Raw genomic sequence first — 27,057 nt, forward strand, 5'->3', positions numbered from 1 at the left:
CTTACATTCTACATTCTAAGTCCTAAGGTCCCATCTAGCATGTACTTGCAAGGGCCTCCTCAATTCTGACACTCTATGATCTAGATACCAACCATAGACATTAAGCAAGCCACAAATCAAATGCCAGAATGCACCACATTAGCTTGCAGAACCCCAAAATGAACCCAAGGAACAATATTTTTACTGAACCGCAATCCCAACCAACAATATTGTTTGTTTTGGGTTTTTTAAATACCCAAGGAGCCGGTTCCAACTGGTAACCAAACCTACATATTTTCTAAAATGAGTGTAAGAGAATATACCAGGAGCATCAGAACATTCCCCAAATAGAACCAGCATTTCATGTTCCTGTGTTGTTGTGCCCAGAGAAGCACCTGTCATTGCCTGGAAGGAGGAGGTGTGCCTACTTCCTGTGGGCCTAAGGAATGAGGCTCAGCATCTCTATGGCCCAGAACGCAGGACCTTGAAGAGCAAAGTGACAGGGGCTGGGGACAAGGTCAAAGCCACCTGCCCCGTTTTGACTAGGTCTGATGCCAGTCTTTCCTCCAGCCTCAGACATCAGGATGGCCACAACACAATATAATACAACAGACCTTTATTAACAACATGGTCAGTGTCCTTAAAGAGCTCAAAGTTTAGCAGGGACAAAAGTCATACAGATAACTATAATACTCAATACTATATGATAAAGGTACTTTAAAAGCTAGGCATGGTGGTACATGACTGTCATCCCTGCTGTTGGAGACACTGAGGCTGATGGGTCTCTTGAGTTTGGGAATTCTGAGCTACGGTAGAGCTAGAGTCAATCAGGCATCCTCACTCAGTCTGGAATCAGCACGGTGAGCCCGAGGGAGGGGAGGGCTGTAGGCTGCCTAAGGAGGGGTGAACCAGCCCAGGGCAGACAAAAAAAAAATGGAGCAGCTTCAAGCTTCCACGCTGATCATTATTGGGATCAGGCCCTGAGTGGCTGCTTGCACTTCTAGTTTGGACAAAGTAGGCAGGCTGGAATCTCAAAATAACAAAAACAAGTTCTATGTGAAGTCTTAGGGAGAAGCTTGTTACTGGCTGAGAATGGATGTTAGGGGAGCTGGGGAAAAACGGAGAAGAGTTCCCCAAGGTGATCTCAATCCTTATCCCCAAGGTTTTGGGGATACTGTCCTTGGTAACAAGATCTAAGCCATGTCTGTCATGGCTCTGTGTCTATCAAGGGCTCTGCATATAGTGAATATTTATAAATATTTGTTTTGTAAATGTTTGCTGAGTTGAATGAAATTTGGAGGACAGGAAATGAGATACCCTGGTTGGAGTGGGCAGGCCCTGTAGGGCACCCGGGTACATCTGGTGACAACTGGCAAACCTACCCTGGCTTCTGAGGGAGCCCTCCTGCCCTTCTGTCCCAGGGCACTTCCTCATCCTGGAAATCAAGGGCAAAGTCTAATTATGCCGAGCCCTGAAAGTGGAAGGGGGTAGTACACAAGTTGTATTAGCCCTGGACCACTCTGTGAAATGAGCCCATTGTGGTGTCCCTATTCCCGTAGAATCCCCTTCTCAACTCCCCCTTCAAAGTCTGAGTAAGGCTTTACCTCCTGGTTCGCCACCTCCCCAGCAGAGGACATCAACACCCCACCCCACCCCCACTCCATCATGGCCTGCCCCCTTCTGAGCTGGCACACTCAGTGTTCCCATCTCTCCGCCTTTATAACACCTGTCTTCCCTGGCAAAGCCAGGGTGGGGAGGCCAGAACAAGTAGTGTGAACAACATAGCCTCAGAGGAGCTTAGAGTTGGAAGGCTCCTCAGGGATCATCTTAAACTTTTTTTTGTCATGGATCCCTCTGGCAGCCTATGGAAGCCTAAGGATCCCTCCTCAGAATAATGTTCTAAATGTTTAAAATAAAATACATAGGATTACAATGGAAATAAATTATACTGAAATACAATTAACAAGTTTTTTTATCAACAAACTCCCAGACTGCATATTCAGAATCCCAGAATTCTTGTCCAACACCCTTACTTTAACAGAGAAGGAAAGTGAGACCTATGGAGAAGAAATAGCTTTTCCAAAGTAACAAGGGTGACAGAGCCAAGATTAAAGCTAGTTCTTTGGACTCCAAGTCCTGGGCTGTTCCCACTGTACCAGTCCATCTGATGTAGCCCCTACTTATTTTTTTTAATAAATGTATGCTTCCCCCCTCCCTTCCCCTTAGGCTGAGGATTATTCAAATGATTAGAAGAACAAGTCTGTTGGGGCTTGTCTCACTGGGGCAAAGCAGGGTCCCTAAAATTCCAAGATGTAGTGTAGACCGGCTGCCCAACTGCAGACACTCCAGCCCTAAGAGACATAAGAACTGAGGTCCCCATGCCCACAATAAGGGAATTTTGGGAGAGGGTGGGTATGTCGCCCTCAGGCTTCATGGTCCCTTTAGAGCACTGCCAGGTAAGAGAGAAAGGGAAGTAGGATGGTCTATATGTCACCAGAATGGGAAGAACAATCATCACCACATCTCCCCTGTGGGAAGCAACCAACAAAGCACCTTTTACAGACATTGCTGTATTTATCATTTCTGTGGGAGAAATTGGGGGTAGGATGGATTGCCTAAGTTGTTTCAGTGGGAAGGTTTAGGCAAGGGGTGGGGAGTGGGACGGTTTATCATAGCCCTTTAAAGCAAGTTCACCAAAAGGCAGAAGGACGTTTTCAGTCCCTCCAGAAAAGGAGAGGTGGAAGAAGGCAGAAAGGGAGGAATCTACAAAGTAGTAAGAAAGAGTCATTGGAATTCAGGAGACCTGGGTTCTATTCCAGATTCTGTCATTAAGTCAGTTAATGACACTGTATGTCCCTAGCCTTCTGTGGGCATCAGTTTTCTCCTCTGTAAAACAAGAAGTTTGGGGCAGCTAGGTGGCGCAGTAGATAGAGCTCTGACCTTGGAGTCAGAAGGACCTGGGTTCAAATCTGAACGCAGACACGACACTTACTAGCTATGTGACACTGGGCAAGTCACTTAACCTCGATTACCTCACCTAAAACAAAAACAAGAAGGTTGGATTCATTTATGTTTAAGGTCTCTTCTGGTTCTAACATTCTATGGTCTCAAGCCCTTCCCAGCTCTGACATTCTGTGTTCTAAGATCACTTCCAGGATCCCAGGATCATCTGTACTCAGAGGTCACTCTATTCATTTTGCCCCACTTTTGATACTGCCCCTTGGCACTCTAAGTACCCACAGTTTCTATAGCTTTCAGGGTCTTAACATACTGGTTCCATTACTCCATAGTCAGACCCAAAACTTGGGTCCTTGAAACTAATGATTTAATAAGTCAAATGGGAATCTGTGGAAACTTCAGAAATTCTGAACCTAGATAGAAGAAGCTCAGTTGCCAACACCCAGGTAGGCAGCATAATACAGTGAGAAGATCACTGGCTTTGGAGTCACAGGACCAGGATTCAAATCCTGCCTCTGATACTGCCTGTAGGACCCATGGCAAATCATTTAACCTTCCTCAACCCCAATTTTCTCATCAACAAAAATAAGGGCTAGATACTAGGTGACCTCTAAAGTTCCTTACAACTCTAAACTTATGATCTTCATAAATCACCAGTATTGCCCAGCTTAATTATTGCCTACTAATTTACTGCCACAGGCCAAGGAGTAAGGTAAGCCATGATGATAAGGCCTGGAACATGATTCCCACTTTCAAAACTCCAACTACAGGCAAAGAGATTAAGAAATGAACCTCTTTCCATTTGAATCAAATCTTGGTGTGACCTTGGGCAAGGGACCACCTCTCTCTCTGACCCTCAGTTTCTCTAAAGTCCCTCTCAGTTCTAAATTCCTTGTTTCCTGCTAATTGTCCTCCCAGAGAATTAGGAATGGGGGGAGGGAGGGACAGGAAGAGAGAGAGAGAGAGAGAGAGAGAGAGAGAGAGAGAGAGAGAGAGAGAGAGAGAGCGAGCGCACATAGAATCAGAGAGAGCTGCTGATCAGCTACCTGGCCCATCTTCAGGGTAGAAATAAACAAAAAGCACATGTTCTGATCCTGGCCCTGATCCATAAGACTGGAGGCTGGAGAACAGGTGTTTTCCTGTCCTGAGGAATCTTCTGCAGCTTTTCCAAGGTTAGCAACCCATAAGCTAACTGATGCCTTTCATGAAAACGATTTTATCAAGTGGATTTTCATCTCTGGCAGCAGAAAGACAGGATGGTATAGGGCCATGGAGTGAGACAATGTGTGTTTGAGTTCCATCGCTGACAATAACTAGCACTATGACTTCAGAGAAATAACTTTCCTTCCCTGAAACTCACTTTCCTCACCTATAAAAAGATCAAGGAGGGCATCTAGGTGGCACAGAAGATAGATCTCCAGTCTTGGAGTCAAGAGGACCTGAGTTCAAATCCAGTCTCAGACAGCTGATGCTTACTAGCTGTGTGACCCTGGGCAAGTCACTTAACCCCAATTACCTCACCCCCAAAAAAAGCAAAAAAAAAAATCCAAAGGCAACAAAAAGATCAAGGGGTTCTTAACTTTTCTGTATCCTGGATCTTCTTGGTAGTCTAAAGAAACCTGTGGACTCTTCCTCAGTATAATGCTCTTAAATGTATAACATAAAATGCTTAGGATTACAAAGGAAACTAATTATACTGAAATACATTGTTTCCAATATTAAAAAACAGCAACAATAAATACCAAGTTCACAGACCTGAGGTTAAGATGCTTGAACTAGATGACCTCTGTGGTCTCTTACAACTGTGACATTTTGAAGTTCTGTGATCACAATTTAATAAAAGCAGAACCTTATGGGCATGAGATAAAGAAGAGATATAGAGATGATCTAGTACACTTAGGGGTCCAGAGGGCAGGTGCTAGAAGCAGGAAGCGGGGTCCTCGAAGGCAGCCTGACATAAGGAAAAGGGCACTGGACTTGAAATCAGAAACTTCTAAGGGTTCTAGTAGTGGAACCCTTAAGAACTAACACTGATACTAATCAGCTACGTGACCCTGGGAGAGTCATTTTCCCTTTCTTAGTCTCAGTTTTCTCATTGGTAAAACAGGAATAATAACAACCTGCATTAGAAAATCATAGAACTTTAGGGATGGAAGGGACTTGGACAGCCATCTCGTCTAACCTCCATTATAACATAACTACCAGATAGCCATCCAACCTCTGATTTAAGATCTCCAAGGAGGGGCAGCTAGGTGGTGCAGTGGATAGAGCACCAGCCCTGAAGTCAGGAGGACCCAAGTTCAAATCCGGCCTCAGACCAAACACTTGACACTTACTAGCTGTGTGACCCTGGGCAAGTCACTTAACCCCAATTGCCTAAAAACAAACAAACAAAAAAAAACAAAAGCAAACAAAGATCTCCAAGGATAGGCACCCTACCACCATTCCACTTTCGGACAGCTCTAAAGCTAACAGCTATCCTCTTGATGATGCTTTAAGGTTTGCAAAGCACTGTACATGTCAGCTATTTCATTTGATCCTCACAACAATCCTATGAAGTAGGTATTATCAGCCCCATTTATTTTTGCTTTTTTTGTGTATGAGGCAATTGGGGTTAAGTGACTTACCCAGGGTCACACAGCTAATAAAGCCTCATTTTATAGATAAGGAAACTGAGGCTGAGAAGCTAAGTGACTTGGACCCAGGGTCACACAGTAAGTGTCTGAGGTGGGATTTGAACTCAGGTCTTCCTGACTCCAAATCCAACATTCTCTCTACTGTACCATCTTTTCCTGACATCCAGTCTAAATGTGTATGGGGCCAAAAAGAACAAGCCTAATACCTCTTCTACCCACCTCACAGAGCTACTGTAAGACTCAAATGAGATAAAATGTAGAAATCTCCTTGTAACAAAAAAAATCTACATAAATGTGAGTTATTATTATGACTACAAATATTGTATTTGTCGTTATTTTATCAGGATTCACCCTGTTGACCACGTGGGACCAAAACAAGAGAGCTTCTGAACAGGTTAAGTCTTGAGTCCAGAAGATGGATGTGAGGATGGACTAAGAAAAATGACCAGGTATATTGATTGTGGAGTCCCAGGGCCCAGCAGAAAGGACACCAAAGTTGGTTTCAGAGGATCTGGGTTTGGACACGAACTCTACCACTTACTCCCTACATGACCTTGGGCATATCACTTCCTGGGCCTTCCTTTTCTCACCTATAAAATGAGGGGATTAGACTAGATAGTCCTTTCTAACTCTTAATTTGTGATCCTGACTCCGATGTCTGCAGCCTGTTGGAGTTCAAAAAGTGTTTTCCTCCCAACAATCTATCTAAAAGGAAGGATCCTAAGACTCAGGGAAGTTAAGGGGCCTGCCTTGAGGCTGGGATCCCTTCCACCTAAATCCAATGTTCTGTCTGCTTGACCATGCACACCAACACACAAAGGCAAGTGGTCCAAATCTATGAGGTGAACATTAGGGCAGCACAGCACAGCTCAGCTCTCGACTAGATAGAGCTGGGCAAAGCTGGTCCATAAGGCCCAGGCCCAGTTAAACTCTAGGGAGGGTAACCAGCCACACAGAACAAAACAACAGCTTCACAAAGCTAATGAAGGGATGCTGCTGTTTCCAAGAACAGACTTAGATATTAATCTATCAAGCTACCATGGGACCAGTCAACTTCATGCCAACCTGACAGATTCAGGTGCCCACTTCTCATCTATGTCATTGGGAATCTAAGAAGAAAATGAATGTTGCATGAAAGGAGATCCATGAGGCTAATTCTCCTTGCTAATAATGCCAAGTGAAAACCTGTAACCTCTAGCCTTACCAGTCCACCCACTCTTGAAGGCCCAGCTCCAGCCTCATGTCCTCCAAGATGCCTTCCCCTGATGCGCCAGCTCACTGCGACTTCTCCCCCTCCTCTGAGCTCTTCCAGATCCAACTGTCTGCATCACACAATCAAGCTCTTGATGATAAACTGTCTTATACTATTTTCAGGCTGTTTGAAGTACATCAATTTCATCTCCCCACTGACATGGTAAGATTTTTGAGAGCAGGCACCATATCCTCTGCTTCTCTTATAACCTACACAGCACAAGGCCAGGACCACAATTGGCTCTTAAGAAAGGCTTTTGTTCATATTTAACTTAACTGTATTTTTATAATCAAGTACAATGAATTCTAAGAATGTGGTTTTAAATAATGTTCACTCTTAAAAGCACTTTTCCTTCATTGAATATGTATATGGATGTTTGCATGTTTGAGGACGGGGAAGTAAGTAATTCTACCTTTACTACTAGACATGCCCATAATTCTTGGATGTACCTTTTTGTGCAAAATTTTTTCCTTGTAAATAAGATCCAAAATACTAAATGATAATCTAATAAGCAAGACCTGTTTTTATGTTTGTATTGAGATTTGTTTGCAAAACAGCACAAAAAAGGGGGTGACCAATAAAATATGATTCTTTTTTTAAAAAAAAAGGCTTTTGTTGAAGGAGAACACCCCTAGGACTTGAAATGAATCAAATGTGGTACCTGGCAACTGATGGTTGCTACCTAAAACCACATCAGGATTCACCACGGTGGAGTAGAAAGAACCTGGGACAGGGTAGAGTCAGAACACTTGGGTCCTGTGGCTAGGGGGCCACTAATTTTCTGTGTGACCTTGGTCTGGGCCTCAGGGGCTTGGCTAGATCAACTAAAGTCAAAGGTATGCTTCAGTTCTGACATCTAGTGACTCTGATTTGGCAAGATCTGTAAACTACTGTCTCAAGTCAGCAGACCACCCCCCACCCCCACCCCCGCCCATGTCAACTATAAGAAGATAACTGTGGGCAACAACTCCTGCAAACAGCAGGGGCCAGCAGGTAGGAGTGCATGATGGCAACATCAGGCTATCACCCACTGATAACCCTCCCGCCTGCCATCTTTGGTCCGCAAGCCGTCAGTTGCCAACCCCTAAGTGTGTTACTCCACACACAGTGTGGGAATGCCCTGCCCCAGCCAAGAAGTAAGAACTGAAGCCAAAGCATCCAGCTCCACTTCTGGCTGGACCTGATCCATCTGATAGCAGGGAGACAGCAACAAGCCAAAGGGAAGAGTTCAGCTATCAGAAGCTTCAAAACTTCCACAACATAGCAGGAACCAAAAGCCTGCAATCCCCAAAGAGCCTGGACAATTCTTTTCCCTAATAATGGAGAATTCAAATGGAGATGGCCAGTGACACTCTGAAGGATAAAAACGAGATTCATCTGAGCTATAAAAATAAACAACTGGAGAGACATTCTATTTAGGCACCAGTTCAGAAGGCAATACTTCTGGATGCTTGTCATGTCACCAAGGGATTTCCATTCCAACAACAGATTTTTATAATGCACTAACCCAATACAGCCCATGCTGTGATAACGAATTAAAGATCAAATTATGGAGCCACAGAATGTCAAGAGCTAGAAGAGACCCCCGAACACAGAATATCAGAGCTGGAAGCAAACTCGGAACAGGGAATGTCAGAGATGCAAGTTGGAATTAGAAAAGACCTCAGAAATTTCAAGCTATAAGGGACTTTAAAATATAGGATGGTGGAACAAAAGAGGGACTTAGAACATAGAGTATTAGGACTGGAAGTGCCCTTGGAGCTCATCAAGTCCAAACTTCTCATTTTTCACAAAAGAAAACTGAAGTCCAGGGGCAGCTAAGTGGCACAGTGGATTGAGCTCCGGCCCGGGAGCCAGGAGGACCTGAGTTCAAATCTGGCCTCAGATACTTGACACTCATTAACTGTGAGACCTTGGACAAGTCACTTAACCTCTGGAAGGAAGGAAGGGAGGGAGGAAGGAAGGAAGGAAACAAACTGAGGTCCAGAGAAAAGAAATAACTGGCCCAAGGTCACACAGGGTCAGCAGCAGAGCAGGAACAATAATCCAGGTCTCACCTGTCTGACTGCCGGGGAAGGCTTCCTGAGCAAGGGAGGCCTTGAGCTGGATTCTGAAGGTTAGGGCAATGGCAGAACTTCGACTAATAAGAACTGATATTTGTATAGTATTTTAAGACTGGCAAAGTACTTTATGAATGTGGATTCAGTCGAGGCTCACAATAACCCTAAAAGGGAGATAAAATCAGTACTATTATCCTTATTTTACAGATGAGGAAACGGAGGCTCCAAAAGTTTATTACTTGCTCATGGGCTCAATAAATCAGTCAGATAGAAGATTTGAACCCAGGTCCTTCCAGAATGTGCAGTGTTCTTTCCAATACACAAGGCTGCTGTGGTAATGACTGAAGCCAAAGACTTGGGCTTCTGAGTCATAAAGATGTAACAACAATTTACATCTATACAGCACATTTATTTCAGACCTCAGTCACAGCAGAGCAACAAAGCAGAACCAAAAGAACAATAGATATAACAATTGCAACTATGTAAATGAAGCGAGTTCTAAATAGCAACAATGCAAGATGTTTCCAAACTCAAAAAGCTTAGCAACAACAGAGCATAGAGGAAAGCATGCACGCTATGGATTCAGAGGACCTAGTTTTGAATCTAGACTGAGCTAAGACCTGCCTGTGTGACCTGGGGTGAGTCACTTAATTCCTCTGAACCTCAGTTTCCTCAACTGTAAAATGAAGGGGGTAGATATCGAAGGTCCCCTCCTGCTCAAAAATCTATGAAATGAAATGACATAAGAGGACTTCAATTCAAAGCCTAACTCTGCTATTTGACACCTTCATGACCTAAGTCACTTAACTCTTATGGGTCTTGTTTTCCTTATTTGTATAATAAAGAGGTTGCCCTAGATCAGAGGTTTTTAATCTGGAGTTCAGTAACTTTTTTTAAAAAAACTGATAACTGTATTTCAACACAATTTTGGTTTCCCTTGTGATTCGATGTACTTCATTTAATGTATTTTAAAACATTACTGTGAGAAGGGGCTATAGCTTCATCAGACTGGCAAAGGAGGTGAGGAAACCAAAAAGGTTAAGAACCCTGGGCCTTTCCAGCTCTAAATCTACAATGCTATAATGACATTGGTAAAAACCTGTGAATTGTAGACTGTCCTTTCTTTTATTTTTTTTTTATTATTTTTTTGGGGGGAGGAGCTAGGCAATGGGATTAAGTGACTTGCCCAGGGTCATATAGCTAGTAAGTGTTATGTGTCTGAGGCTGGATTTGAACTCAGGTCCTCCTGACTCCAGGGCTAGTGCTCTATCCACTGAACTACCTAGCTGCCCTTATCCTTTCTTTTAACAAAGACAAAAATACTAAAGCATGAGGCTGTATATATTATCAATTGCAATCACTTTTTCATGCTAGTTTTTGATATTGTACATTGCAGAAAATTCAACTGGGAGTTTTTATGATGTGTTGAAACAGAATTTATCAATAAAGTTTTTATATTTCAGTGCTGTCATACTGGGTATTTCATCTTATCTCTACAGCACCCCCAGCAGATGGGTGGGGACAAAAAAAAATCACTAAATCTTTATTTTAAAGATGAGGAAACTGAGGAGTTGAGAGAAGTGATTTGCTCAAGGCCCCTTATGAGTTAGTGGTAAAGACAGGACTAGTAGATAAGATTCCTTCACTGGCTGTTTGTGGCCAGTAACAAATTCTTTTCATTTAAGCAGGTCTTCTAACTCTAATAATTAGAGTTAATAAATGCAGCTGAATACAATACAATTGTATTCCCTTTAAAATATTTTCGTAAAATTATGTGTGTGTGTTATACACACACACACACACACACACATACACACACAATGTGATGGTTGTTGTTCGGACATGTCCAACTCTTTGTGACCCCATTTGGGGTTTTTCTTGGCAAAGATACTGGAGTGGTTTGCCATTTCCTTCTCCGGTATATTTTACAGATGAGGAAAATGAGGCAAACAGGGTTAAGTCGCTTGCCCAGGGTCACACAGCTATAATAACTATCTGAGGTCACATTTGAACTCAGGTCTTCCTGACTACAGACCAAGTGATCTAGCCACTGTGCCACCTAGCCACCCAACAACAACATTCACTAAATCAGAAGGAACCTCCTCTAGTTATTCTGTGTTACAGAGGTCTAGGTATATTTTAAGAAATCTGGAAAATAAGCAATTCACCAAGTGGAATTTTTCCTGAAAGGCCTTTACTTCATTTGGTATCATGGGCTGAGCAGTATATTGTTGCATTAAATGTTAAAGAGAAATCTGGAATCCATTTGTGTGGGGCCCAAATATACAAGACTGACTGGATGAGTTGCTTAGTGACAGAGTTCACACAACAGTGCTCTCCCCTCTCCCACTCCCCTAGTATTGTTAGTTGTTAAGAATAAAGGAAGACAGCCTCTCAGAGGGCAGCTAGGTGGTGCCATAGTGCATAGAGTGCCTGGCCTTAAGTCAGGAAGAGTCATCTTTCTGAGTTCAAATCTGGCCTTAGACATTTACTAGCTGTGTGAGCCTGGGCAAGTGGCCTAACCCTGTTTGCCTCAGCTTCCTCATCTGTCAAATGAGCTGGAGAAGGAAATGGCAAACAACTTCAGTATTTTTGCCAAGAAAACCCCAAATGGGGTCACAAACTGAAATGACTGAACAACAACAAGGCTCTCAGAGCTGACAAGGAGCATAAAGATCAACTGTTCCAACCACTTTGATTAACAAAGAAGAAAACTGAGTCCAAAGAAGGGAAATGACTTAAAGACAAGCAAGGACTCCCAGGCCAGTACTTCTGCTACGCCACACTGCCTGGGGATGGGTGCATCTCAGGGCCTTCATAATCTGTCAACTTCAAGTAGGAGATTTTTTTTCCTTGTGATTATTACACTCACCCCATAGGGCCCCAAGGATGGAATCTGGAACTAAATGAGAGGACATTAGCACAAGTCTCTCTGCATTCCTCCCCTATTATATTGAGCTCTGCCCCCAGAGCCACCAATTTCACTAAACAAGTCACTTTTCTTGAGGCCTCAGTTGTTCCTCTGTAAAACAAAAGCCTGGACTAGGGCATATTCAAGGTCCCTTCCAGCACTGACATCCCATGTTCTAAGTTTCCTTATAACTCTGACATTCTATTTCAATAAAATCAATTCAACAAACATTTATTAAGCATCTGTTATGTGCAAGGCACAATGCTTGGCATTTGAGCTACAAAAATGAAAAGGCACAGTCCCTGCCCTCAAGTAGCTTACTATCTACTAAAACTAACAGACCCACCAGAACTAGTTAGGATGCCCCAATAGGCATGTTCTAAAGTTCCTCATGGCTCTAACACTCTTTGTTTTATGTTCTAAGTTCCCTTCCAGTTCCCCCATTATTTGTTCTATATTTTAAGGTTCCTTCCAGCTCCCATATTACATGTTCAAAGCTTCCCTCTAGCTCTGGGCTCCTATCCTCTTAAATGGGTTAGGTTAATCATTATACTTATAATCTAGTTTACTCTATCAATTTGCTTAGTAAACCTTTTTTTTTCCCCAAGATAAAGCAAAGGAAAGCCACTGCTCCACTTCTGACTCCTCCTCAATTGGGAGAGTCTAAATTGATGAGATTTTGCTATACTGAAAGCATTAAGTTTGCATGGTGAGATAGGCCCTGTATTAAAGAAGTCAAAGAAGATGAGGCCCATAGGAGTTTTTAACCTAGGACAGACAACAACCAGCATGTAGAAGGAAATGCTGCCCAGGCCTGGAAAGGAATCAGACAGCTCTCTGTCCTGGGGCCCAGGATGCACCATTCTGGCTGGAAGCAGTAATAAACTTTCCAATAGAGATGGGGAAGGGGGTGGGGGGAGGGGGGGAGAGCAGGAAAAAAAAGTCAAAAAAAAAGTCAGATGTAATGTGGGGAAGTGATGTCATGTGGGAAATTGTACTCAAAGATAAAGGAACAAGTGATTTTACAGACAGTGCAGGAAACAATGTAGCTTTAGTTAGCCGGCAAATTTCCCCCAAATGGTGCCAAAAAGCAGCAATTTTTAGAAGTGGCCTTTTTAAAAGAGCTCTATAGAGCTGCACAGGAAGAGAGGGACTCAATTTAGTACTTCTCTCCAATGGGCCTTTGGGAAGCTGTCCTGCCCCTCCATGGTTTATTGCTGCTTGGATTCACCACCCAAGTAAGAGACAAAAACAGAGAGCTGCCCTTTTGGAACAGGACAACCTAGAATCCTAGGGCGGCAGAAATGGAAGGATTCTAAGGACAAAGAACACAGAACATCAGAACTGGAAGAGACCTTAGAGAATACAGAATGTTAAAGCTGGAAAGAATCTTAAAACATAGAATGTTAACACTGAAAGAGACCTTAGCACATAGAATGTCAGAATTGGAAGAGAATTTAGAACATAAAATGCTAAAGCTGGAAGAGATCATAGAAAACTGAATATCAGTGCTAGGGAGAAACATTGGTATATAAACTGTGAGAGCTGAAAGGGATTTTGGAACACAGAATGTAAAAAAAATTGAAACTACCTTAGAACATAGGATTTTAGGGCTAGGAGGACAAGGTGGGAGCAGATCTACTAGAACCCAGGACTCTCAAATCCTACCATTGCCCTTTTCATATCCCATATCTATAGCCCATGTCAGCCCCTCCTTAAAAAGGAGTTTTGGATGCAGGTTGGAGCAGTCAGAGAAGGGAAAGGGGATGGTGGTGGGAGAGGAGTTGGAGGTAGACCCAGTGTGAGACAAAGCATATGAGCCAGAAAGAAACTGAGCAGTCCATTGCAGCAAGGGGATATGGAAATTTCATGGAACTTGGGGGAAAGAAAAAAGCTCAAGATCATAAATAAAAGCATTCAAGAAAAGTGAATTTTAGGTCAAACCACACATGAAGCACAAATCATTTTCTTTCCCTCTGCACACTTGGTGGGTATGATTTCTCACCTGCCTTGTCAAATGCTTCACTCATCAGGGCCAAGCAAATCCAAGCACTGAAGCTGGGAAAACCCTGCATGCAGCTGTGAGCCTACTCATCCTTTCCCATGAAACAATAACATTTTAAAAGGCAGTGCAGCAAGACATTTGGTATCAATCTCAGAGAGAAACTAAGGCACAGGAAACAGAAAACTCAGACTATGAAGCAGTATGGTATAATGGAAAGATCACTGGGCTCAGAAATCTCATTCAACTTGATTTAATTCAGTAGAACAAACATTTTTTAAGTGTTTACACTATGCTATACCTTGAAGGTACAAAGATGGGAAAAGATGCAGTCTACCAGCCAACAGAGCTACTTCCGCTAGTCAGAATGCCCTAACATAGGCAGTGCACAGAGGGTTCACCCCGGAGTCAGAAAAACCTGAGTTCAAGTTCCATCTTTGACACATATTTACTGTGGCAAGTCATTTAATCTCTCTGTGAATCTAGGCACCTCTCTAAGGCTTCCAAGTGCCAAGTGGCTGCTGATTAGCATGGGGTCCATCCCCTTACCCAGAGATCCCTACACACAGCTCTGAAACCTCCCTTCCCCACTTCTCAAAAAATGTTCAAGCCGAGGCAGCTAGGTGACGCAGTGGATAGAGTACCAGCCCTGAAGTCAGGAGGACCTGAGTTCAAATCCGGCCTCAGACCAAACACTTGACATTCACTAGCTGTGTGACCCTGGGCAAGTCACTTAACCCAAATTGCCTAAAAAAAAATGTTCAAGCCACTTTGGCCCTGTGTTTGAGCTGTGATTCTGAACTCTTTCAAACTAGCCAAGTCCCCTCTCCTCTCTAAACCTGTTTACTCATCTATAAAATGAGGATGATATGATTTGCAAGACCTACTTAGGGCTGTCATGAAGAAGGCAATCAGTAAGGAGCAGCTATCAGTGGATAGAGTACTGGCCCTGGAGTCAGGACTTGAGTTCAAATCTAGCCTCTGATACTTGACACTTACTAGCTGAGTGACCCTGGGCAAGTCACTTAACCCTACTGCCTGCAAAATAAAAAAAAGCAATCAGTAAACCCTAAAACACTAGAGAAATGGGAGCCTCTCTTGTTATCATCATCATCATCATCATCATCATCATCATCCTTATCATTGTTATCATCAGAGAAATCACAGGGTAGCCACAGACTAGTAGGTGACATGGAAGGGAAAGGGGATATGGGCTGCTCCTGAGATCTCACTGGTATGAGGAACTCCCAGGTGAAGAAACTCCCTCTACCAGTACAGGTTGGCAGTTTCTCTGCAACTTCGAGTCTTAAAGAATTACATGGACACATGATTAAGTTCAATCCAACAAACATGTAATAAGTGCCTACCACAGGCAAAACAACTGTGGAACAAATGCTCTCGGGGCACCTGCTCAGCACAGGGCACGGCAAGGGTCCAATGGGGAGAATTTCAAGGAGCTTCAGGTCTACTTGAGGAAAACCAACAACACTGAACAGGTAAATAAAAATGTAAAGCAGTTTATACTAAGTCATTAAAGGAAGGGGTCAGTGGGTGCTGGAGGCATGAATAGAAGAGCAGGGAGATTCTGTGTGGATCAGGGTGGGTCAGGAAGGCCTTTCAGAGGATGTGGATCTGAGACCAGCCTAGAAGGCTTGTTACACTTTGGAGAGTCAGAGAAAAAGGGGGAGGGCACTGGAGGGAAGGAAGAACATGAGTCAGACACACAGTGCTCTGCACATAGTAGGCACCTGAGTAACATTCCCCAGCCTCTGTCTGAATCATCATTGTGAGGAAAGTATTTTTTAAATCCAAAAACTCAATCTAAACGTTAGTCATATTGATTCCTTATCAGTGTCTTCTTTTCTCATCCTACCCTTTCTCCTCTCCATGTCTTTGAAGGCAGCTCCTTCTGCCCACCAAAAACTCCCTCCATCCCACCACATGCCACTCCAGCCATAAAATACCTATTTGCAAGGCCCAGGTCAGGTGGCATCCTCCTCCATGAAGCCTTCCTTGATGCCCCCCCAACTCCTAATGGAAGTGATCTCTCCTCCCCAAACTCCTGTTTTTACTTAAAACCCCACAGAATATCAGAACTGGAAGGAATCTTAAAGCTTATCTAGTCCTTAAGCCCCAAATGTGGTCTTGAAGAATTGAACATGACTGAAACCATTTAACAATAACAAATAGATAAGGAAATTAAAACCTAGAAAGAGGTAATGATTTCCTAAACATCCATGGGTAGCAGAAACAGGACTTGAACCCAGGTCCTCTGACTGCAACTCCAGTGGCCTTTTCACTACACTATACTGACTCTCCCCACCCACCCCACCCCCTATCCAAGTATCAATTCCTTGGAAGTAAGGCAGCTTATGATACCTTTGAATCATAATACCAAAGCTGCTCTCATGTAGCAGGAAGGAAAGGCTGCTAACCCTGGATTCACTGAAGACATGTACAAACTAGGGCCTGATCTTTATCAGCTGTGCAAGTCACTTGCCCTCTCTGAGCTTTAGTTTCTTCATCGTCATCATCGTCATATTTATACAAAACTTCAAGCTTTGCAGGTCAGCTAGGTGGCACAGCGGATAGAGTGCTAGGCCTGGAGTCAGGAGGACTCATCTTCCTGAGTTCAAATCTGGCCTCAGACACTTGCTACCTGTGTGACCCTGAGCAAGTCACTTAACCCTGTTTGCCTAACTTTCCTCATCAGTAAAATGAGCTGGAGAAGGAAATGGCAAACCACTCCAGTATCTTGGCCAAGAAAACCTCAAATGGGGTGAGGGAAAGTTAGACATGACTAGTAAACAATAAAATTAAGCTTTGCAAAGTGCTCTGTACATACACACATACATACATATATATCATTTGATCTGTAAAAATCAGAAAAATAATTTTAGTACTACCTACCTCACAGGTCTTTTGTAAGGCAAGTGCTACAGAAATGAGTCATTATCATCAAACAATAAGCACTTAATAATAGCTGAGATATATAGAACATCAAGATTTGCTAAATGTTTGACATTTGTTTCTTATTTAAAATTCACAAGCACCTTGTGAGGAAGGTACTAAATGAAATACTAATCTAATATTACAGATTTGGAAACAATAGTTCAGAGGTTAAGTGACTTAGCTCTAAGTGTCAGAGAAAGGATTTGAACCCAGGTAGGTCTTCCTCACTTTCAGTTCAAGCAGTCTTCTGAGTGACTTCTCAAGATAATATTGAAGGCATTGGGCCTCTCTAAGATAATGATATCTTATAGGATTATTGAATATTAATGCTAAAAAAGAACTTAAACATCTTTTAGTCTAAGTCAGGAGTGGGGAACCTGCGGCCTTGAGGCACATGTGGCCTTCTAGGTTCTCAAGTGCAGCCCTTTGACTGAATCCAAACTTCATAGAACAAATCCCCTTAATAAAAGGATTTGTTCTGTAAAACATGGACTCAGTCAGAGGGCCATACTTGAGGGCCACATGTAGCCTCGAGGCTGAAGGTTCCCCACCCCACCCCTAAGGACTTAGACTCTAAGTCTTTCATTTTAGAGGGAAATAAACTGAGGCCCCAGAAGTGTAAATAATTTGCCCAAGTAGTAAATGGCAGAGCTGAGATTCAAATCCAGGTCTTAGTCCAAATCCAGTATTTTTTTCCCCCAGTACACCATGATGCCAGCTATGGGAGGTGGACAGGGTGTTAGGTATGAGAGTAAAGGAAAGGAGTCAAAAGAGATGCAGATACAAATTTCAGCTACTACTTTTACCAGGAGTATGAGCATGAGCACTGACCTTCACCATTCTAAGCCTCTGTTTTCTCATCAGCAAAATGAGGTTAATAACACTACTTCCTTCACAGAATTGTTGGGATGATCAAATGAGATGTTTATGAAGTTCTAATGAAATATTTACCTAAAAAGAGAGGCATTGCGGGGTAATAGATAAAGATCAAGAAGACTTCGGTTCAAATCCAACCTTTGCTAGAGATAAGCTATGTGACCATGGGGAAGTCATTAACCTCTCAGAGACACACAAGCAACTCTCTACAACTGTACATTACCCAGGAGTTGCTGATAGGCATTGGTGAAATTTCTACTCCTGCCTTCTCCCTCAAAAAAGAGATAGATTAGACATGTCTGTAGACAAACAGATAGACAGATAGGTACACACACACACACACGCACACACACACACATACATATCTAATAGCTTTAAAAATGCATTAACATTTTTGGGACACCCTATGTGTATATGTGAGGATGCATGCATGGTATGTATATGCATACGTGTGTGTGTGTGTGTGTGTGTGTGTATAATATTTTTTTTATTTTTATTTTTTGCTTTTTGGTGAGGTGATTGGGGTTAAGTCACTTGCCCAGGGTCACACAGCTAGTAAGTATCAAGTGTCTGAGGCTGCATTTGAACTCATGTCCTCCTCACTCCAAGGCCAGAGCTCTGTTCACTGCGCCACCTAGCTGCCCCCACAGGTATGTATTTCTTGACATGCTCAGTGCTCCTAAGGAGACCTAAGGGCCTAGAGATGTGGTATAGCACACTGGTAAGAGCAGGAGATTAAGGTAAATAAGCCCTGGATTCTAGTCCCAGGTTTATCACGAGCTGAATAAGTCACTTTTGTTCTCTTGGCTTCATCTGTAAAATGGGGATAATATAGCCTTTGTCAAGGTTATTGTGAGGATCAAATGAGAGATGACAAATGTGAAAGCTTTTTTAAAAAAGTATAAAGTGCTGTGCAAATGTATGGGTCAAGTTACCTCTTCTTCAAAGGAAAAAACAGCTAAGAAAGCAAAGCAAAGAGGGACCGACAATGGGCAAGAGCCCCAGTGGGTCTGGCAGAAGCTGTTGGCACCCAGAATATATCCCAAGAAGGGCTATTTGAGGAGCTGCCAGTGCCTTCTATCCACTGTCTGGCTCCCTTCTCTCAGGCAACTTGACCCCTGGTTGAGAGCTCAGACCACAGGATCCACAAAACCAGCCACCAGCCATTACATGAGTTTGGATCAGATAAGGCATTAGAAATCATCTAAATTCAACTGCTTTTGTTTTTACAGATGACTAGCCTAGGGCCCTGAGTGGTGGCCCTAGGTAACAGTGACAGAGCCAGGATTCAAACACAGACTCTGAGGATTCCAAATCCAGCACCTTTGTCATGACACCACTCTCCCGAGCAATCCAGGCTGACAGGTTCCCAAGCTCAGCCGAGAGGGGCTTGTCTCCCAGTTACCTTCTCACCCAATCCCACAATCAGGGTTGCTTGGAATACCTCTAATATATCCCCTATTCTTTTCTTCCCTCCCTTTAATAAGTCTATCCTATAGAAAAGCAATGTTGTACAGGGGATAAAGAACCAGCTTCCAAGCAAGGGAGAACTGGGTTAGAGTCCTGCCTCTGACACACACTGCCTGTGGGACCCCAAGTAAGTCACTTCACTTCTCATAATTTTAGGAAACTCTGTAAGTTATAGAGAAAGTGCTTACCTGCAATGGTACGGTGAATTCCCTATAACACTGAAATTGCACTGCCATAACCTAGGCTAGCCTATTCACATATAACTCAAATAGTTCTGGAGTGAAGTCAAGGAAAATCCATCCTACCACCACAAAGTCAAGAGCTATGATCCCAGATTCAAATGGAATCTTTATTGTCCCCAAGACAAATAATGGTTAACCTTGATCCTAAAATTCAGAGCTAGAAGGGCTCCTGGAAGAGAGAGGAGGACAAAGAGAATAAGTATACAGTGCCTACTATGTGCCAGGCACAGTGCTAAGCACTTTCACAAACGTTATTTATTGATCCTCACAACAACCCCATTTTACAGTTGAAGAAACTGAGGCAGAGGTTAAGTGACTTGCCCAGTAAGTGTCTGAAGCTGAATCTGAATTTAAGTCTGACTCCAGGCTCTGAGAGATCATTTAATCATTGTAATGAGAAGACAGAGGTCCATAGTTTCAGTGACTTGCCCAAGGTCAAAGGAATAATAGATAGTAGAGCTAGGATTCAGATCCAGATCTTCTGAAACCAAATAGAGTGTTTCTTCCACTCTACCATAGGGCTTTATGAGTGATAAAAAGTTTTCTTCATCACAGACTCGGGGGTCCTGGTTCAACTTTCTAATCTCCATTCTACAAATGAGGAAACTGAGGTTTAAAGAGGCTAAGTGACTTGCAAGGGATGGAGCTGGGACTCACGCCCAGGTTTTTTGGCTCACTCCACCATCCACCCCTCTGATTATTCCCACACCAGAATTCACATGTTCTCTTAACATGCCCCATATTCAGTTGGCTCTCTCATTTCACCTCCACCAACCCCATCTAACAGATCATTCACTTTATCTCTCCACAATAAAGCTCTCTCATCTGACAGCCCAGAACAGGAAATCTCCCAAATGCAAACCAATGGACCCAAAACTTTTATCAACTTGGATAGCCTGCCTTGAGCTCTGAGATCTGGGACGAGGCCTGTTCCCCCTAACAGTGTTTATAAACATATTTAAAATGGATGAAGCTCAAGGAAGAGAACTTCGGCTGGGGAATGCTCAATTCTGAGTACTGAGTAGATCGAAGATTCCCACGGATTCCCCTTAAAAGACCAAGTTCAAGACCAAGACAAAAAAAAAAAACAGGGGAGGGCAACAAAGAGGGTGGCCTGATTAAGGTCCTAAGAAAGACCAATCCCATGAGCCTGGGAAAGAAGACTCACAAACGGAGCCCAACTGTGCTGAGCTACAGCGTTTAAAAAACAAAGACCCTCTGAAACGAGTATTTCAAGGGGGGAAGGAGGGGGGAACAGATCAGAAGACTCCAGTGCATCAGCGATATTAATATTTCATATTTTGCCCTAGATATGACTGAGGGTTTTTCTCCCTGCCTAGTTTTCCCAAGTGATTTGAATAAATGAACTAAAGAAAGTCTTCAATTATCCAGCTCAGCCCTGACATTCCCTACTCAGTCCCCCAAATCCACATCTCAACAAAAGGGCTCCTCCATAGAAGCCCTAGTCCATAGTCACTTCTCTCTGATGCTTAGAGCTCCCTTCCTCCGCTGAGAAGGCAAAAGCCGCCGGATTCCTCTAAAACCATAAATACCTCAACGCCCCGACATTCTTGAGTCAAGCCAGGCCAGAGCTTGGGCCACAAGGGCCCTTGGGAGGGCTTCGGGGCCCTGCTCGATGCCCGAGAGCCCTAGGATCCGATTTAAGAGTCCACTCCCTAGGTTTGGAAGGATCCTGGAGAGAGAGGCGCGGTGGGAAATGTATCTGCCGGTTCTCCAAGGCGGGTGGGAAACAAAGCCGGGGTCAGCTTCCCCGCGGCCCCATCCAGTGAGAGGTTAGGGCAACGCCGCCCCCCCCCACAGACACACACAGAGGACAACGCCCCCCCAACACACACAAGCCGGGACAACGCCCCCCCAATATGCGCGCGCGCGCGCGCACACACACACACACACACACACACACACACACACACACACACACACACACACACACACACACACACACACACACACACGCCTCAACATTCTCCCTCCCCTTTCCCCCTCCCCCTCCATACCCCAAACAGCGCGCCTAGGGTGAGAGAGACAAGAAGGAGGCGGAGAGGGGGAATCTCTTACCTTCTCTCCCCAAGAAAGACAGTGGACCTCTTCCTCTTCCTCTTCCTCCTCACTCCCAATCCTCCCGCGACACCCAGACTGGCTGGCTCCGGTGGGGAGAATGAATTATCGGTCGGAGAGAGGAGGAGGAAAGGCGGCCCAGGGAGGGAGGGGAGGGAGAAAGGGAGGAGAAAGAAGGAGGGAAAGGAGAGGGAGGGAGGAAAGGAGGAGAAAGAGGAGAAAGAAGAAGGGAGGGGAAGGGAGAGAAGGAAAGAGGAGGGAGAGGAAGAAGGAAATTCTAGGTGCTCCTGGTGGAAAGGAGGTGGACTGAGAAGGGGGTAGCTGGGGTTAGAGATAGGGATCCGGGCTATGGGAATGTGGGATAGGGATCAGGGTGCCAGGAATGAAGGAGTAGGGATTGGGGCTATAAGGGTGAGGGGCGGGGATCTGGGCTCCGGAGGGAACAGCGAAGAACCGAGGATGGAGGGGCGCGGGTAGGGAGTAGAGCTCGTGAAAGCGTGCTAGAAATGGGGGACGAGAGAATTAAGGGGTGAGGGGAAGGGATGGGGGCTCGAGGGATGAGGATCTAAGTGGTGGGCGCGGTGTACCCTCCCACCCCTTAGCTGTGGCTGCTGGCGATGGGCTATGAGTCCTGAGCGCAGTGCAAGCTTGGCGGTGAAGGCAGCTCCGCTCTCCTCCGGGGAGATTCAGGTCGAGGGTCGGGAGGCCTGCCCAAGCAGGGAAGAGAAAGGGAGAGAAAGCGGGCTGGCCCCCAACCCCACCACCTACGAAAAGGGAAAAGGATGCGGGGAGATCGAAATGGAACCAAAAGGAGGTCAAGCCAGTCCTGCCTCGAGACTAGAAGCCCAGTCTACCCTGTCCTGGTCTGAAGAGTGTCTCATAGCCTCTTCGCCGTCGCCTTCTCCACCTTCTCCTTCCCTTCCCCTCCCCTTTCTTCCCTCCCTAGAGAGGGGGGAAAAAAACCCCAAACCCTCTAGCGGAATATGGCAGCAAAACCGGAAACAGCTTGAGGAAGAAATCCCCCTCCCTTCTTCTCATCCTCCCTCCTCCCATTCCCCAACCCTTACCGCTCCCCCATTCTCCATCCCCGACTCTGACACGGCCTGAAATGAGCCCTGAGCTGGGAGCTAAAGAGGTATACCCCCCTTCTCCCTGCCGATGGGGCTCCTGGCTGCATCTGGGGGAACAGCTGAATGTCTTATTTGCTCCTGGTTCCCACAAATCAGAGGCCATAGCTCCTTCGAGTTGTCACCTTACCGCACAGTCACTCCTATCCCCTCCCCAGCCTTTACATACATACTCTTTTAATCGTGAATCACCCCCAACCCTGGATGGGGAGTGGGGGTGGAGATCCACATACTGTTTTGTTCGTCGGGTACCTAGCTTCTCCAAAAAGGGAAAATAGCCCTTGGACCATCCAGCGCTCCATTGCTGCTTCCATACCTCCCAATTACACACTGTCTCAGTTTATGTCATAGATGAGAGATCCTTGAACTGATTATATACATCGATTTTTATGTAAAAAAAAACTACTAGTATTTCTAAATACAAACAATCCTTTATGTTTATTTATACAGTGTTTCTACATCCGTTTTAAAATTTGATCCTGTGAAGTGGGTTAGAACATATCTACATTTTACAAGGGAGGGAAATGACTCTTAGAGAAGTAAAATGCCTTACCTTAAGGCAGGTTTTGTCCTGGACTCCTTTGGCAGTCTGGTAAAGCCTATGGATCCTTTCTAAAAAAAAAAAAATATATATATATATATATATATATATATATATATATTAAGGCATGAAATAAAATGTATGGGATAAATAATACCTAGCAAAGCGCTTTACAAATATTACCTCATGTGATCCTCACAACCCTTCAAGGAAGGTACTATTATTATCTTCTTTGACAAGAAGACAATGGACTTGCCCAAGGTTGCAGAGCTAGTCGGGTCTCAGACCCAACTAGAACTCAAGTCTTCCTGAGTCCAGGCCCAGCATTCTATCCACTGTGTCACACCCACATTACAAAAGAAATCAATTATCAAAATATTTTTTAAAATAAGGTCATGGACCCCAGTTTAAGACTGGAATATCTCTCTAGCAGGCTCCTAGTCCCAGCTTTCCCCACTTAGCCATCATTGGGGGCTCAGGAAAGGAAGGAAAATGATTTGAATCTTTTACTAGTGTGAAGGACACTTTCCTCTCCAGGCAAAAATAATCATAATAATTAGCTGCTTTGCATTTTCACTGAAAGTAGCAAGAGTCAAGTATGATGGACAGAGCTAGGGTGCCTACCTCCAAACCCTCTCTCAGGAGAGTAAACTGCCTTCTTTTCATTAATTCACTGAACAAGCATTTCTTATACTCCTACTATGTGTAAAACATTGCTGTACTGGCTGGGGAAAGCACAAAGCTTAGATAAGACTGGTTTTATCCTGATCTCTGGATCCATTCATTGATCTGTCCCATCCAGTACCTGGTTCCTCTTATTCTATTCCCATCCCTTCCTCCTTTCGTAGTCATGGAATTTCTCTGCTTGGTCCCCAAGCACAAAGATCCATGGGAAATTTCATCTGTGGGAAAGGTGAGGCAGAGACTACAGTGGAGGAGGAAGGGAAAGATCAGAATGGAAACTCGGAGTTTAAAAAAAAAAGAGGCAGAGAATAAATAGGTATTTAAATAATTAGAATAATAATTTAGAATTTAAAATGAAAATTTAGCCACAGAATTAAGTACCATCTCCTCATTCTGGAATTCAAAGTCCTGTAAAATCAGTCCCTCTGTAAACTATCTGAGGGGCAAGGACAAGGTAAAATCCTGTATTGTTCTCGAGATTTTGTGATCCAATGTAATGTAGTGGTAAGAGCTCCACACTTGGAGTCTGGAGAGACAAGGATTTAAGGGCAGTTAAATGTATGATCCTGGGAAAGTCATTTTACCTCTTTATTGATTTTCTGATCTTCTTGGTATAACTGGATAAAGTTCTTATACAGTCAGGAAGACCTGAGTTCAAATCCCGCCTGAGACACAAGTTGTGTGAACCTGTGCAAGTCATTTAATCTCTTTCAGCTTCCTCAATTGTAAAATGGGGATAATTAAAGCACCTATCTCCCAGAGTGGTTGTGAGGATCACATGAAATCGTGTTTTGTAAAGCACTTTGCAAGCCTCAGAGTATAGAGATGGTAGCTTTTATTATTATTATTATTTGTAAAATGGAGTAAAATAATCATCGTATTGTCTTTCTCTGGGGGTTATTGGAGGGAAAAAACACTTCACAAAAGTTATGTAAGTGTGAATTGCTGTATTGTTATCTCTATATCCCCATAGCCTCTAACGTAGGGATTTACACAGTCAAGGCTTGATAAGTGTTTATTGAATGAAGGAGCACATAATTTTTGTATATTGACCTCCATTAACACATACTGTTCATTAATAGATTGTTAATTACATATGTATTTATATCTGTGTATATATATGCATGTACATATACATGTACATATATGTACTGTACATGTGTAGCTATAGATATATGTATATCTAAAAAATAGATTATTTCATTCTTTCATGCCTCCACATAGAAGGAAGTGACCCTCAGTTCTCAAAGACAAGGTCAGTAGAACACAGACTCTGATAGGTCTATGGTTTGAGTATGGGCCCCAAAACAAACTAACATGGGACTGCTGTCTGAGACCCAGGTTAACAAAGCATCTTTCAAAATATCAAAGATTCTTTAACATAATATACACACATGTGCAAGATGGCTGATAAAACCCACAACTTGTGACCATTTATGAACAATGCCCTACAAATAACAAATGTTTATATAAATTAGTTAAGCTCCAATCTATACACCAAAATCCAAGGTATGATCATGTCATCCACCTGCTCAAGAAGTGGCTCTCCACTGCCTCCAGGATAAAATATAAACTCCTCTGCTTGGCCTTTAAAGCCCTCCACAATTTGGCTCCAGACTATCTTTTTAGGCTTATTACACATTACTTCCCTTCATGGACTCTCCATTCTCCCCACAGTTCATCTCCAGTCTCCAAACCTTTGCACTGGCCATTATTACCCATGCCTCCTCACCTCTGCCTTTTGGAAACCCCAGCTCCTTTCAAAGTTTGGTTCAAGCAAAACCTCCCTCCTAAGCCTCTTCTTCACTTCCCTAACTATTGGTTCCTTCTTCCTCCCACCCCCCCCCAGTGGCTTTGTATATATTCTGTACTAACTCGTCTGTGTATGTTATTCCCTTCAGCAACATATATGTTCCTTAAGGGTAAATACTGTTTCATTTTTGTCCCCATCCCAATCACCTAGCATGGTACCTAGTTGGGGTTTTCTTGGCAAAGATACTGGAGTGTTTTGCCATTTCCTTCTCCAGCTCATTTTACAGGTGAGAAAACTGAGGCAAACAGGGTTAAGTGACTTGCCCAGGGTCACACAACTAGTAAGTGTCTGAGGCCAGGTTTGAATTCAGGAGTCTTCCTGACTCCAGGCCCAGAGCTCTGTCCACTACGCCACCTAGCTGCCTACATAGGAGACATTTAATAAATGCTTATTGATAAAACTCCTTCACTTTGCATTCCAGCCAAATCTGTCTAGTTGATGTTTTCCTGATCATATCTCATAATTTTCCCACTGAAAATGTTTGCTCACACCATTCCCTATACCTGGATTGCTTTCCCTTCTCATATCTGCCCATTGAATTCTGCTCATGCAAGTGTAGAGGGATGTACTAGATGAGCCCAGGAGATGCCCCTGGGTCCTAGTGTTGAAACAAAAGTTTTACAGTCCTAGTAATCACTTACAAACTCCTATGGAATTAACAGGATCATTGATTTGGTTCTGGCCTTAAAAGTCATCTAACTCAAACCCTTCACTTAACAGATAAAGAAACTGAGTCTCTGAGACTTTCAATGTCTTGCCTAAGGAAACATGAGAAGTAAATGTCAATGGGAGTTGATCTCATATCTTCTGTCTCCAAACCCAGTGCTCTTTCCAAAGCACCTCCATGCCTCTCTATATTCAACTTTATATTTCAAAGTAAATCTGACTAAACAAAAAAATTTAAAGTATACTGACATTACACTGATTTGCTGTTTGAACACCAGGATGACTAGAGCAGCTAAGTGACACAGTGGATAGAGTGCCAAGCCTGGAATCAGGAAGACTCATCTTTCTGAGTCAAATCTGGCCTCAGACACTTACTAGCAGCGGCAGCGTGAGCCTGGGCAAGTCACTTAACCCTGTTTGCCTCAGTTTTCTCACCTATAAAATGAACTGGAGAAGGAAATGGCAAAGTACTTCAGTATCTTCGACAAGAAAACCCCAAATGGGGTCACAAAGAGTCTGACATGACAAATGACTAAACAACAAAAATATTTCACTGACTTGCTGAACTACAGACCAACTACTGATATTAAGGCTATTAAGGCCTTCCTCAACCCTCATCCCCTCACCCCCCCCAACCCAGTCCCTTTTCTCCCAAATGTAGTTAGAATTGTTGTTGCTGTTGTTGTTTTCAACCCAAGTCATTTTTACAACAACCTTTTGAATTAGGTAATGCCTGTATTGTTATCCCCATTTCACAGATAAGAAGATTATAGATTTTGAGCTGCAAGAGACCTGAGAGCCCACCTCCC

General features: G+C 43.6%; 1 protein-coding gene across 8 annotated transcripts in view; it reads right to left on the reverse strand.

The window, feature by feature from the left end:
- SRC (SRC proto-oncogene, non-receptor tyrosine kinase) overlaps positions 1–23,119 on the reverse strand; it is a 113,348-nt gene extending 90,229 nt beyond the window's left edge. For 5 of the 8 annotated variants that reach the window (XM_078150220.1, XM_078150219.1, XM_078150215.1 and 2 more), the window contains exon 1: positions 21,418–22,365. The gene's annotated coding sequence lies outside the window, so the exon portion shown is untranslated. Of the gene's footprint in view, positions 1–21,417; positions 22,366–23,097 lie in introns of those variants that run through there. The other 3 variants (XM_078150218.1, XM_078150212.1, XM_078150221.1) reach the window with 3 other exon arrangements.
- Positions 23,120–27,057: the final 3,938 nt, after the last annotated feature.

The sequence above is a fragment of the Phascolarctos cinereus genome, unplaced genomic scaffold (assembly GCF_003287225.1).
Source record: "Phascolarctos cinereus isolate Bilbo 61053 unplaced genomic scaffold, phaCin_HiC Scaffold_2;HRSCAF=192, whole genome shotgun sequence".
Classification (NCBI taxonomy): Eukaryota; Metazoa; Chordata; class Mammalia; order Diprotodontia; family Phascolarctidae; genus Phascolarctos; species Phascolarctos cinereus.